The 15,366-nt window shown below is 35.2% G+C and overlaps 1 protein-coding gene across 1 annotated transcript in view; it reads left to right on the top strand.

The window, feature by feature from the left end:
* Window positions 1-252: 252 nt before the first annotated feature.
* The window catches only part of LOC143244152 (allatotropins-like), a 36,489-nt gene continuing 21,375 nt past the window's right edge, over window positions 253-15,366 (top strand). The window contains exon 1 of the mRNA XM_076488324.1: window positions 253-373. The gene's annotated coding sequence lies outside the window, so the exon portion shown is untranslated. The remainder of the gene's footprint in view (window positions 374-15,366) is intronic.

Genomic DNA, 15,366 nt, shown 5'->3' with positions numbered 1-15,366 from the left:
TTCCCTCGATGGACACAGCAGAAAACCAAATACATTTACCCAACAATAGCTTATTCTATATTAAAATAAAGAAACTTTATCAGACTGTTTACGTAAATGGGCGTCTAAGAAAGTCGTGGTTCTCTCTCAAGTTTCTACAGTTACCAATAGGGCGATGCCTCGAGAAACTAAAGTGACTAGAGTTTACACTGCTATTGGCTGAATAAACGTTGACGCCCTCTCGTGGAAATTGTGCTTATAAATTTGATAGCAAGAAGCACGTGTGGCATAGGAGGAAGAGAGAACTGCTAAGTAAAGAACTGTCATCAGTTTAAAAGAAACTGTTAACTGACTGTTTACAGATCTGAAAGCACAAGCCAAAATTTGTACTTGAGTAAGTAGAAATTAATTTAAAAGTGTTATATGTAAATAAAAAAATTCTCTGTTAAAACACTTATAACAAGTTTCCTGTAATATACTCGATTTTCTGATAAACTATAACTAACTTCTGTGTTGTAATACGTTAAATCGATCAATTAGTATTCGTGTTTAAGTTAAGATATTTTTACACTTACACAAACAGGGTATGAAGTGTACCATAGTTTTCACTTACTAATTTATGTATTTTCAGGTTGGATGTTTCTAATGTCTACCTTAATATATCGTGGATTTACTGTATAATGCTTGTATTGTATTGTTTCGTATATTTTATTTAAATGAATTTATCAAACGTTTACCACTTTACTAAAAAAATTGTTTGTTGCTAAGCGAAAAGGTAAAAACAATATGGACTACCGGTTCTCTGCCTGCTGCAGGTATCGAAACATGATTTTAGCGCTATAAGCCTCCACATTTACAGCTGAGCCACAAGAGAGAACTTATTAAAGCATACTGATAAACACCTGCCTCTAAATCAGTCAAGGAACTAAACAAGTATTTTCCTTCAATGTTAATACATGAGTAAGTTCATAGCTTAAAGGACCTCCCAAAACCTCTTTTTGTAACATTTTTTATTATAGGTCAGAGTTCAATCTCGATTCTTATTATTTTAAGCTTGAATGCTATTAATGTTTTTGTCAGTATATGGGTCACCCAGCTGAACGTTTGCAGGTGAGGTCTTTCGATTCATACATATTATATATTATTTCTCATCGTTTTGCTTTGATAGAGGTAAATAATTAAGTGAAGTGTTTTATCTAAACCCGACTTCTAAGAAAGAAGCTGTGAATCAGGCCTAGTTAGTGTATTTATACTATACTTATTTAGGCCTAGTTAGTGTATTTATACTATACTTATTTAGGCCTAGTTAGTGTATTTATACTATACTTATTTAGGCCTAGTTACTGTATTTATACTATACTTATTATCTCGATTCTTGTTTATTCTAAAGGTTATTTGTTTGTAACCAAAATAATATATTAATCTATATTAGTGAGATCGTAGATCTTTTAATTCTTCTTGAAAAGTATATTATTCTATAGTAAGTTATTCTATTCTTTTTAATGAAAAGACAGTAGACTTGAACATATTTTAGAAATTTCTGAATCCAGTGAACCAGAATATCACAACTACATACAGAACACCTAAAGAAAATTTATAAAAATGTCCTGAGTATATGTGACTAAACCTTTATTATAAACTCTATTAAGGTGTTCTAATATCACTTATCTCTGTTAGTGTCATTCCCTGTGGTTCAGCGGTATGGGGGTTTATAATAAAAAAAAATTGGGTTATGATGCCGACGGTAAGCAGAGCACAGATAGCCTATTGTTTAACTTTGGGTTTAATGACAAACTCTTTTTAGTTGAGTAGGATCTCAAAGTAAATTAATTTAAAAATGTAAAACCAGTAATAAAGTTAACAACAACAGTGACAAAACTGTGTTGTTGTTGTTGTTTTTTTTTGGGGGAGATTGTCTGTTTGAACTTAAGTACAAAGTTATACAATGAGCTATCTGTGTTTTGCCCATCACGGGTATTGAAACCCGCTGTCCGCAGACATACCGCTGTGCCACTGGAGTTTTTCTCGCGAGGGGGATAACATGAAATTTTGCAACTTATATTCCATAAAACTTCAATACCATTAATATAACTGGAAATAATTTGGTGACATTTCTATACAGATCTTAGATTAGAGTGATTAGAAATTTGGTGTTTCTGACCCGTACCAAATTTTGGTTTTCATTTACATGATGAAGGTTTTCAATGCTTCACTTCTATTTCTTTTTATTCAAACACGTGTATAATCACTTTCTAAAGGTTACCGATACTAAAGACACGGGTCACAAGGGTAGGCTTATTTTGTTTTTTTTTTTTAATTTCGCCCTAGCCGTCCATAATATGAGCAGTATAAGACTAGAGAGTGTGTTTTTTTACAGCAAAGCCACATCGGGCTATCTGCTGAGCCCACCAAGGGGAATCGAACCCCTGATTTTAGCGATGAAAACCCGTAGACTTACCGCTGTACTAGCGGGGGACAAGACTAGAGAGAAAGCAGCTAACAACTCATGGGCTACTATTTTACTAACGAATATCACATATAATACCCCTACGGCTGTCAGGGCGAAATATAATACCCCTACGGCTGTCAGGGTGAACATGAGTGGTGTGACGGGGATTCTAACTCGTGACCCATAGCTTGCGAGTCGATCGGTCTAACTACCTGGCCATGCCGGGCCACAAGGTAAGACTGAGAAAAGTACGGTTCGATACGTCTTGAAATAATATATTGCTGGTTGATTTGTTTTGGCGAATAATTTCCTCTGTATATAGGTAAGGGTCAAGTAGAAACGAATAGTGGTTGTTGAATAAGTTGTTTCTTATTTAATAATATTATTGGATCTGTGCCTGTGGTTCCAAGAGATACATATTTTAGCGGCAATGCATCGATTTTCTAATGGATATTAAACATTTCTAAGAATTTATGAATGAAACTATAGGACAATATAACAATTCAATCACGCTATATCTGCTATATATACAGTCGGCTAGTTTTTTTGTTATTTTTTTCTCTCAGTATTATCGCTTTTCAGGTCGGTTGGAATACCACAGACATAATTGGTTGAGACACATTTATGTCACCAAGTTACGTAAAAACAGTTATAGTACGAATTAACTTAAGTTGGTGAAGTGTAATTTTTGTAGATTTCTTTCATTTGGGGGGTCCGACATGGCCAAGTGTGTTAAGGCGTTCAACTCGTAACCCGAGAGTCGCGAGTTCAAATCCCGGTCGCACCAAACATGCTCACCCTTTCAGCCGTGGGGGCGTTATAATGTGACGGTCAATCCCACTATTCGTTGGTAAAAGAGTAGCCCAAGAGTTGGCGGTGGGTGGTGATGACTAGCTGCCTTCCCTCTAGTCTTACACTGCTAAATTAGGGACGGCTAGCACAGATAACCCTCGAGTAGCTTTGTGCGAAATTCAAAACAAATTCTTTCATTTTTTTTTTACTCAGGTTATTTATAAACCACAAGAGAGATATCTTGAGAGATATGATCTTAATGTGTTATCATTATTATTTTATCCAGTTAGCAATCCATGGTTATGCCACTTTTGAAAGAAGTATCAATCTTTTCGGGTTATTTTGGTTTTCCAAAACCAACGATATTGTACACGTGAAGGAACCGGAAGGGGTGGCGCTAGGGATTCTGTACTAATTATGTACTAATTTTGGCTCGATAGCGATTTATTGGTTTGTTTCGAATTTCATGCAAAGCTACACGAGGGCTATCTGTGCTAACCGTTCCTAATTTAGCAGTGTAAGACTAGAGGGAAGGCAGTTATTCATCATCATCCACTGTCAACGCTTGAATTACCTTCCACGCGCGAGTGCCTCGCGCTAGTACAGCGATAAGTCTACGGATTTACAATGCTAAAATCAGGGTGTTCGATTCCCCTCGGTGGGCTCAGCAAATGGCCCGATGAAACTTTGCTATAAAAAAACACACACATTTTTTTACCAACGAATAGTGACATTCACCGTCACATTATAATGGCCCCATAGCTGAAAGAGCGAACTTGTTTGGTGTGTAAGGGGATTGTAACCCTTGACCCTCAAATTGCGAGTCGAGCGCCCTAACCAAATCTCTATGTCGGACCCCCTTTAAATGGAAAATATAGCCTTGTATGTAACTGTCATGGAAACATCAATGTGTTGGTTTTCATTTCAGTGGTCAGGTTTAATATTGGAAATAAGGTGATCCGCTCTCAAACTGAAATGTGTTCCATCTTTCATGTACTGAAGTAAATATATAAACAAAGAAAATGATTTCTACCTAACACCAGACATACACTAAGTAAGTAATAAGACCCTATCGTGATCAACATGAAAATTTCGTACATCTGCTAAGATGTTCCTAACTTTTGTCGCTGTTAGAGAGCATTTTAAATACATCACCTGGAACTCTGGGAAATCTACTTCATTGGTAGAAAAAAAATAAATTTATTTATTAATTAAAGTTTGAATAGCTGTGAGATAAGACAAAAACCTTCAATCCCTCGGGTAAGTCTTCTCACATATCTAATTTCCAAATGTATAAGAACCAACCATACTAAAAAATATTTAGTAACGTGTTTTCATTTATATTTGACATAAACACCTAAGCAGGAACTGATATATTTCAAAATAAGTAAAACAAATTATCAAGTATATTCACAGGTTGTTTTTGGGAGAAAAGTAATATTATATAATAATGACTTTTGAAATTATCGTTTTATCCATTCTTTAGGTTGCAAAAAATACAGTTATAAACGTGAAGCACAGATAATTATTCCCGTCACACCAAACATGCTCGCCCTTTCAGCCGTGGGAGCGTTATGCTGTTACTGTCAATCCCACTATTCGTTGGTAAAAGAGTAGCTCAAGAGTTGGCGGTGGGTGGTGATGACTAGCTGCTTTCTCTCTAGTCTTACACTGCAAAATTAGGGAGGGCTAGCGCAGATAGCCCTCGTGTAGCTTTGCGCGAAATTCAAAACAAACGAAAACAAACACAGATAATTAATGCCACAAACATTCTATATCTGAATTATAAGATAGTATCTGCTCAGAACCCGCGTGAATCGAAACTATGAGTAATAAGTGTGTTAAGAAATAATGACATATTCCAGGTGGAGCTGTACGTGTATCAGTATATTATCAAAGTTTTTACCGGGCGAAAAATCGCACATGTCCATGTAATGAAGGAAATGCTGAAACTAATTTGTATATTTTACAAAAGCGTTGTTTCTTCAATATTTAGGGTAAAAGAATGAACTGAAAACAAAGTAACAATTACCCTATCTTTATTTTTTACTAAATTATTTTGAATTATGTTGTGGATTGTATAAAGTTTTCTCGTTCATTCGAGAACGATCTGGACTCTTAAGCGTACAGAATACTCTGCTTAAAATAACCATAAAACTATTCCTACTATGTTAAAACCCAAGGCTCGATTCCCTGTTATGGAAAGAGCTCAGGTAACCTGCTGTGCAATTTGATTCTAAAACGAACGTACAACAGAACAGGTGTAGTTTCAATTACATTTATGTGTGTCGTCTGTATTGACATTAAACCTCTGATAAGAATATTTTCCAGAGTTTTTCCAGATCAGTTTTTCCAGATCTTGGCATTGAAAGGAAAACGACAGGCAAGAAAACTGGATATTAAAAATTATACTTTGAAAAATAATTCAAACTAAAACATACATCGAGACTTGTCCAATGGTTACTGGGTAACATCTTTGATTAAAGCTAGTTATTTGTTTGTTATTACTATTAGGCACAAAGGGCTATCTATGTTCTGTCCACCACGGGCACTGAAACTCGGTTTCTAGAGGTATAACTCTACAGACATACCACTGTGCCACTTGAGGGTTTGATAAAAGAATTTAGTCCTTCGTAAACCATGAATGTTAATGTTTGTTTGGGTCGCAGATTACTATAGTAATGGATTGCATCGCCTTGCACGTTTTCAAACTCAATTTTCTCGGGTTTAAACCTGTTTTCCATATGTAATATGCAACGTATTTCTTGCAAATCTTACTCTGAGTAAGTCATTGACTCCTTTAGGGCATGTCTTTTGATTTAGGGAGAAATATTCAGAGTCTCATATGTTTTGTTTTTGATCTAATATTTTTGTTTTCCAATTGGGTTGTTCAACCACGTATACTATTCTGGTTAAAAATATAGCTAATACAGAGAATTGATAGACGTGATCGTTTTTAGAAATAACAAGAAATATGTTTTCCAGACTTATGGGGGCGCTGTTCAGCTTTTTTCTCATTCTAGTACAGACAAATGAGATTTGCTCAAATATGCGGTTGGAAATTTGCAACTTGCGTTTTTCAACGTTTGATTTGCTTCAAAATTTACTTATCTGTACTGCCCTCTTTCATGATTTTGTAAGAACTAAAAACTATAAAAAATTATACATTTATTTTATTTATTAGTACAAAAATACCGTCGATGTGAAAAAACAAGGTTCTGTAGCATCAAGTCGGATATTTAAATATATTTATTTTTTACAGTTAGTTATTGCGTTTCCCTGATATTTGCTACATGTAGATCAAAATTCTGTGTATTTTAATGCAGTCATATCGTATTCTTTAAGCTTCTATATAAAACCAAATATATAGGACTTCTGTATTGCAGTGCAAGGTTATGTTGTAGTTTTACGTTTTTGTATAATTGGAAGTAAGCTAGACTTCTAAATTTCATGAAATTTCATGTAGAAGGTGATGTGATGAGATGGTTTGGTTTGTTTTGAATTTCGCGCAAAGCTAAATACAATGATGCTACATTCAGAACTAGATAAATTAAAGACCAGATAACGCAAGACTCGACAATAGCTAGATAATGTAAGAAACGACAAAGCTAGTTAGCGGAAGAATACATAACTATTATAAAACAAGAGTTGTTAACACAAGAACTGGAAAGAATCAAATAACACAAGAACCTACAAAAGTCAGGTAGCGCTAGATCTCAGACAAGTTTCGTAAGTCAAGAAGCCTAAGTTAGGTAATTAAAGAGCTCAAACGAGTTACGTCGCAAAAAACTTACCAGAATTAGACATCACTGAAACTACAAGAGTTACATAGCAGGAAACTTACTAAAATTAGACATCACTGAACCTAGAACAGTTATACATCAAGAAACGTACCAGAATTAGAAATCACCGAACCCACAAAGGGTAGATAACAAAAAAAATCTATTAGATTTAGCTATTGAAATAACAACAAATCAAAGGTAGTTTTACAAGAATTTTTATTACACTAAAAATGATCACTGAGTAATATACACTATTTACTGAGACTTACTAACTTTAAACTGTATTCTGAGGTGGCAGTGTTTTGGTGAATATTTCAAGTGTTAGATTTTAGTTATTTTATGAATTATGTAACAAGTTCTAACAGAAAAGCTGCAAAAAGTATAACACAATAGCCAAACTTAATAATAACTACTCTTAATTATGAATAGAAGAAAATTATAAAAAATCTTCCTTGCCCATTCTGCTCAGCGTTATCAGCAAGGTACCATCGCTATTAACCATGTTTTTGGCCCTTAACCCAACAAACGCCTGATAATAATGGGCCTACTGAGCGACATTATTAAACACGAAGCATAATTATCATAAACGAAGTTTCACATATCATTCATATTACATTTGACTTTTGTCGTTATTATATTCTAAGAAAATGCTTTTTGTTTTGTTTTTGAAAGTTCGCGCAAAGCTACACAAGGGCTATCTGCGCTAGCCGTCCCTAATTTAGCAGTGTAAGACTAGAGGGAAGGCAACTAGTCATCATCACCCACTGCTAACTCTTGGGCTACTCTTTTACCAACGAATAATGGGATTGACCGTCACATTTTAACGTCCCCAAGGCTGAAAGGGCGAGCATGTTTAGTGCGACGGAGATTCGAATCCGCGACCCTCAGATTACGAGTCGAACATCTTAACCCCCCTGGCCATGCCGGGCCTTTAAGAAATGTAGTGCTATATATATATATTAAATCTAGTTAGTATTATACACAGCTAAAAACATATTGAAATGTTTAAATTTAATACTTTAAAGCATTATGAGTTACAGAGAGACGTAGAAACGTACATTTTTATTTACCATGTGGCAAGTTCCGTCTAGTTGTCTACAAATCAACAGAACAGATTGTGTGAACATACTACTAGTAAAGTGACTGATACAGTTCTGTTTCAATTTACTATAGTGTAATATGGTTACCTTGTCAAAAGCTATAAAACGCAAGCTTCAAGATCATTTAAGCCTAATTAAAATTTCACAAACACAGGTTTCATTGTTGTTTCAACCTAATTAAAACCTAACAAACCTAACTTTCACTGCGGCTTAGACCTACTTAAAAGCTAGCAAACGCAAGCTTCACTATTATTTAAACTTAGTTAGAATTTCACAAACACAGGCTTCATTGCTGATCGAGCCTAATTAAAACCTGATAAACGCAATTTTCATTGTTTTATGAACTTTATTAAAATCTAACACAAGCAAGTTTCCCGATGGTTTGAGCCTATATAAAACTCCCTAGCTTCTAGTCTAATAAACTCCATTATAAAACAAACAACTGTTTGTTTGTTTTGGAATTTCGCACAAAGCTACTCGAGGGCTATCTGTGCTAGCCGTCCCTAATTTTGCAGTGTAAGACTAGAGGGAAGGCAGCTAGTCATCACCACCCACCGCCAACTCTTGGGCTACTCTTTTACCAACGAATAGTGGGATTGACCATCACATTATACGCCCCCACGGCTGGGAGGGCGAGCATGTTTAGCGCGACGCGGGCACGAACCCGAGACCCTCGGATTACGAGTCGCACGCCTTACGCGCTTGGCCATGCCGGGCCGCAAACAACTGTATTCTGAGAGAATAGTAAGTAACTTATAAACAGTCTTGTTTTTTTTTCAGTTAATTATGAAATAGTTCCTTTTTTTCACGTATGCGATTAGTAATGTTTGACACATAAGTACAATTTTATAGTAAAATTTTGGTTTCTGGATCTAGGATAATAAATGTGTAATTAACAGTTCTTTCATATATTCTGTAGTAAATACAATGTAGATTTAAATTTGGGAAAAAGTGGTGAGGGTAGTGTACGCACTGAATGTAACTGGCAACCCCATAACCTCCAGGCTTGTTACGCTAGATCAAATAGTTAGCGCTTGAATCAATATGACTATGTACTCTCGTCAATTAACTATGAAAGAACGTTTTACCGACAGATAAAGGAAGTTTTGTGGGTGACGAGAAAAAAAATCAAAGCTCGAAAACTGGAAAAAAGTAATGAATACAAATATGAAATAATATAAATAAAATATAATACACTAAGAACTGGATTTGAAAGTTAACAAACGTGTCGCGTGTGACTGTTGTAAGTGGAAATGCAGAATAAAGGTGACAAACCATCAACAGTACCACGAACTACTTTCAAGTATAACGTATGAAAATGACAACGAAAGAGTTGAAGAGGAAAAGAATCTGCTAGATTAATTGGCCAAATCTCGCGAAGTAACGTTTTCAAGTGGAGTCCTCATTGTTGACCATCTTGTACTAGAATGCGATCAATTTAAACTTACGAAAAGAGCTTTTGAACAACCTTACACAGCAACTTTGTGTTCCATTATTACCAGTTTCTGTCAACCAACGTGTTAATTATCTGCAGAGTCACTAGAAGAGAAACTACACACGATTAAAATATGAAGTGTACAGAAATCAAATATACAAGAACCCAACTGTAACTCCAACATCGATCATCTTTAACAATATCTACAATGAAATATTCACGATTTTATAACTAACTAATGTGAGAGTTTTGACACTCAAGAAAGAATAATTAGCACTATTATATCTGAATCACTGTCCATCCAATTATTGTACTTTCTGTATGTAACACTATTATGTTTTGTTAACAGTTTCAAAGTCGAATATTACTATTAAACGAATCAGTGTAACTAAAATGATCTCTGAGTGCTCTAGAGTTCTATAATGCAATACATTACATTACGATCCATATTTCTCTGGGATTATTGAAAAACACTTGTAATGTATCTAAACGTTCCCTACGTAAACAAAAAACTTTTTTGTTACAAAAAAGATAATTTAATTTCTTATTAATAGTTTGGCATGACCTGGTGGTTAAGGCACTCGACTCGTAATTGTTCTATTAGTGAATGTTACTGTTACGAAAATAATCTTTACAAGTAACATTTCATTGAACTTTACAATAAATAAAATAAAGGTTTTTGATCGTGGTAAAGATAAGAATTCACTTCTTTGGTGATGATTCGATCAATACTATTTTCCCTCTGTTTTATCATAAAGTTTTATCTATTGCGCTTATTAATATCCCCATGTGGCATAGTGGTATGTCTGCGGGCTCAAACACTAAAAAGCTGGTTTCGATACCTGTGTTGGGCAGAATACAGATAGCTCATTGTGTAGCTTTGTGCATAACTTCAAACAAACAAAGAAGCAATGCACCTATCAAAGAGAACAGTGATGCTACGAGAGACTCATTAGATGTAAAGATATATTGTGTTAGGCTTAACTTTTACATACTCTAATTGGACAGAAACACCCAATCAGTTTATGATGAGAGTTCCCTCACACCTGCTAGGTGTAACAGAAAACAAACTAAACTATTTTCCCAAGTATAAGAAAACCAATAAGTCGATTAGGCTTTCCTTCTATGAGTTATACAGTAACCTTGTCGTGTTTCTTCAAGATAACACTCCTCACAAGGACAATTGCAATTGCAAGTAGCTTTAAGAAATCCTCGATTGGTTTCCCATATCCTTTAAATCCATGTATATAATTCTGCTGGAAATAAATACTACAAACCCGAAATGATCCTAATCCTGGAATCACCAAGACAGGTGGCACACTAATCTGCTTTGCAGTTCTTTGATAAAGCGTTTGAGTGATTGCTATGGTTTGTTTGATTTGTATTGGGAACACTAGATAGAAGGCAGCTAGTAATCTTCGCTAACGCTTGGGCTACTCTTTTATCAACAAATTGTGGCACTTACAGTAACATAATAACGCTTTCACGGCTGAAAGGGCGAGCACGTTTGTTAGTGGAACGGGAATTTGAACACACAACCCTCAGATTGCGAGTTGAATGCCCAAACAACTTGGAAAAACCTATTGATAAGCCTGGCCTTAGTAAAACTAGTATAAAAAAGTATCCAAGAAAATGTTTTCTAATGCATTTACTATCACTCACAATAAAATTATCCTGCGAGATTTGTTGAAACATTTCTTCTGTTTCGCAGAATGTAAGAACTCTACAGCGTTAGGCTAGACGTCAGAAAGTCTTTTCTAGACTGCGAACATTATAGCAGAAATTTTGATTTTAAACACATGAATGTAATATTCTTGACTTGTCAACGTGAGGTGAACTCTGGGGTCTATCTTCATTGTAAGTGTCATGGCTCTTCAAGTCGTTTAATTTTGGTTTTTGTTTGCTTTAGTATAAAGTTTCACACGAGGCTATTAGTGCTCTGTCTATCACGAGGAATCGAACGTCGGATTTTAGCGTTGTGAATCTGTAAATTTAATCTGACCAGCCGGAGAGACTCGCAATTGTTTGATATCGGTCAAATGGTTAGGCAAGTAGTGCCCAAGACTATTTTCTAATTTTTATTTTGTGTCTGGAAGAGAAGACACTTCCCTCGCCATCTGAATGTCGCAATTCGAATCCTCTTCATTGAACACGCTCGCCCTTATGATCATGGGAATGTTATAATATGAAGGCTAATCCCATTACACTATGTAACACAAATTTTGTTCCTGGATAGTACGTGTTATTCCTTAATTGTTTATGTTGTAAAAGTACAGAAAATGGCCATTATACTCTTCAAACTTTAGAAATTAAGGTTTGAATAAAACAACATATGAATCAATATTTACATGTATTTATATTAAAGTTATACAAAAATGTTTAGAAGTGAGTAGTTTTTCGAGATTTGCGACTATAATGTAAATCACTTTCACGTATCATCCCTCAAATACATCTCTCATCATGTTTTCGTTATACACTCCCATATCACAAAAGCAAAGTTTTAAGAGAAAAATAGGTCTTTTCCATTAACTTTAGGCATTAGCAATTGGGAAATAACACTTTCTGCCCAGGAACAAGAAAAAGTAAAAATTTTGTTATATAGTGTTATTTCTCTGGTAAAACATTAGCCTGTCACTGCTATGTATAAATACTGTCTACCACAGATGTTCCGCTCGTAATTTTGAGCAAAATTCAAAACAAACTTTTGAGTTTGTAATAATCGTAGTAGCTCAGCAATAAACATGAGGGATTATAACACTAAATTTCAGGTTTCGATCTTCACAATACGATAGCCTATTGTGTTGCTGTGTGCTTAATAGAACTACAACATTCTGTGAGAAAGAGAAAAAAGTATGCTTGTTTATTTTAAGTCCAAACTCTCACAATAGGCTATCTGCAGTGTTAATCGCGGGGATTACAAGCCATCAGTTGTCGTATTGAGACAATGAATACAAAGAACAGTGATAACGAATATAACAATGATTGTCATTGTCCATCTTAATCAGTTCCTTTTGTTTCAGGAGGGCCCGGCATGGCCAAGCGTGTTAAGGCGTGCGACTCGAAATCTGAGGGTCATGGGTTCGCATCCCAGTTGCACCAAACATGCCTGCCCTTTCAGCCGTGGGGGCGTTATAATGTTACGGTCAATCCCATTATTCGTTGGTAAAAGAGTAGCCCAAGAGTTGGCGGTGGGTGGTGATGACTAGCTGCTTTTCTCTAGTCTTACAGTGCTAAATTAGGGATAGCTAGCACAGATAACCCTCGAGTACCTTTATGCGAAATTAAAAACAAACAATCAGACCAGTTGGAATACAACAAATATAGAAGCAAAAACTATCTTTAAAAGCAGGCCTGTTCTTAAAACAGTTCTCAAAACCTTCTATCTCAATGGCTAAGGCTACTAAAATACTGATACAGCAGAAAGGTGATTTTCCGACTGCTAAACAAGCTTCAAAATTCTTATATTTAATTTTCATATTATCCTTGTTTCTCAAGCCTACGGAAAGAAACGGCTACTAATATTTTCTTTAAATCAAAGAAAACCTACTAAAAAAACTGCAGGGGTCATGGGAATATTTTTTATGTTGATTCTTGAAAGACAATGAGAAATTTTATTAGTTTTTCCGTCGCTACTGGCCAAGTTTCTCTTCAAAGCTATTTAAGCACTGACGCCTACAGTAAAATAACAGTCAAAATCTATGCACAGCTACTAAACAAACTCCTGCGAACTATTTTTAACTTGATTCTTAAATATCGAAATTTCCACCTATTAATTTTTTTCTAAATTCTTACTCACTACGAACATGAGCTCTTCGAAACCTTTTAAAGGTTGATTGTTTGTTTTGAATTTCGCGCAAAGATACTCGAGGGATTATGAGTTGAACGCCTTAACACACTTGGCCATGCTGGGCTTTTTAAAGGTTGCAGAAATGTAGAAGCCATCTAAGCACCGTATTATACAAGTCGAAAATACTTCGTTTTATACTGGTAGGAAAAACTGGTAGTGAACAGCGAGTATAATAGTGTTTCCAGCATTACCATTATATTAGGTTGAGGAATAATTCGTGAGCGTTTTTAAATAATTTCATTCAAGCATTACATGCAAGACTATACAATACTTCAATGCATGAACACATTACACCCAAAACATTTATTATGAAACTGTATTTCATGTAATACCTAGGTATATAGTATGCATTGTTTTAAACGAAATTGCAAGAAATTAAATGCGAAAAGCAGATGGTGTCGAAGATGCTCGATTTTGTCCACTTGACATTCCATTTAATGAGCTGAAAATGAAAGCAAAAATTAAAGACATATGAAAATCAAACACACCATCTATTAGAGCAAAATATTATCTACCAAATGACATGAAATATTTTGCAAAAGCGTTTCATTTATGAATATATTTTTTAACTTAAAAAAACGCTCACGAATTATTCCTCAACCCAATAGTTCTACATGCCACTACAGAAGAAACGGTTACGAATATTTTACTGAAACTTAGACGGTAGTAATAGTATGTAGTAGGTAGAAATACGTCATAGGATTCTTTTTAAATTACTTCAGTCATATCGTATTTCTCACCCGGAAGAAACTAGCACGTTGAGGATTCATTATTTCTCGAGTTCGCTGTTCTATTTTGTTTGTCTCTTTGCCTCCCACTGACATAACGGTATATCTGTGGATTTACAGCGCTAGAAACCGGGTTTCGATACTCGAGGTGGGCATAGAACAGGTAGCCTATTGTATAGTTTTGAGTTTAACAACAAACAAACGTCTTTATCCACGTAATTTTTGCAACTATTTTAGTGAGTTTTATAACTGTAGCCTATTACAGTAGCAGATTTCTTGACACTTGTGGGTGGTGGTTTATTCTATTTGTTTTTTAAATTGGGATTACATGGGTTTGAATCATCATCAAACACATTGTTTTGTTTCACAATCGTATAAAAATGTCGACTGGCTATTTTGCATCAAAACCTAAATAGATATTCTACGTACAACGTTCCAAATATCTACACCTATTTGAAAAGTTGACTTACGTTGCTTTAGATACAACATATATACCATGTTGTTGTGAGCCGCTTCTTTTGTACTCGACACTTGTTAAGCGCGTGTTCACACGAAACTTCAGGCACAAAACAACCTAGCTCAGTAAATGATGTTTGGATGTGAAAAAAAGTTTGTTTTTGTTTTGAATTTCGCGCAAAGCTACTCGAGAGCTATCTGCGCTAGTCGTCCCTAATTTAGCAGTGTAAGACTAGAGGGAAGGCAGCTAGTCATCGCCACCCACCGCCAACTCTTGGGCTACTCTTTTACCAACAAATAACATGAATGATCGTCACATTATAACGCCCCACGACTGAAAGGGTGAGCATATTTGGTGCGCCGGGGATTCGAACCCGCGACCCTCAGATTACGAGTCGAGTGCCTTGACCACCTGGTCATGCCGGGGTCCGATAAAAGGCAATACAGCAGTAAAATGTTGAAAAACTTGTATCTTTCAACCGAATGCATATGGACACAAGTAGATTAATATTTATTCTCCATAAATGGACACAAAAAATTAAAAAAAACATTATTAAAATTATTAATTTAAAAAAGAGAATAAGGAAAATCAGAAAGTACAGAAACAAGTTGAATTAAAAAATTATAATTTTTAAGCCTACAACTAGAGACTCTAACAAGTAAATAAACAAGACTGTAAATGATGTGTACATTATTTTCTCAACCTACAAATTCTTATTTTTGACTCTATTAAAATTTATAAGTACAGTAAACATAGAGTCAAAGTAGGAACTTGTAGAATGAAAAAATAGTGTAGAT

This window comes from Tachypleus tridentatus, chromosome 1 (genome assembly GCF_004210375.1).
Source record: "Tachypleus tridentatus isolate NWPU-2018 chromosome 1, ASM421037v1, whole genome shotgun sequence".
Taxonomy (NCBI): Eukaryota; Metazoa; Arthropoda; class Merostomata; order Xiphosura; family Limulidae; genus Tachypleus; species Tachypleus tridentatus.
This window is presented reverse-complemented; position numbering and strand designations above follow the sequence as displayed.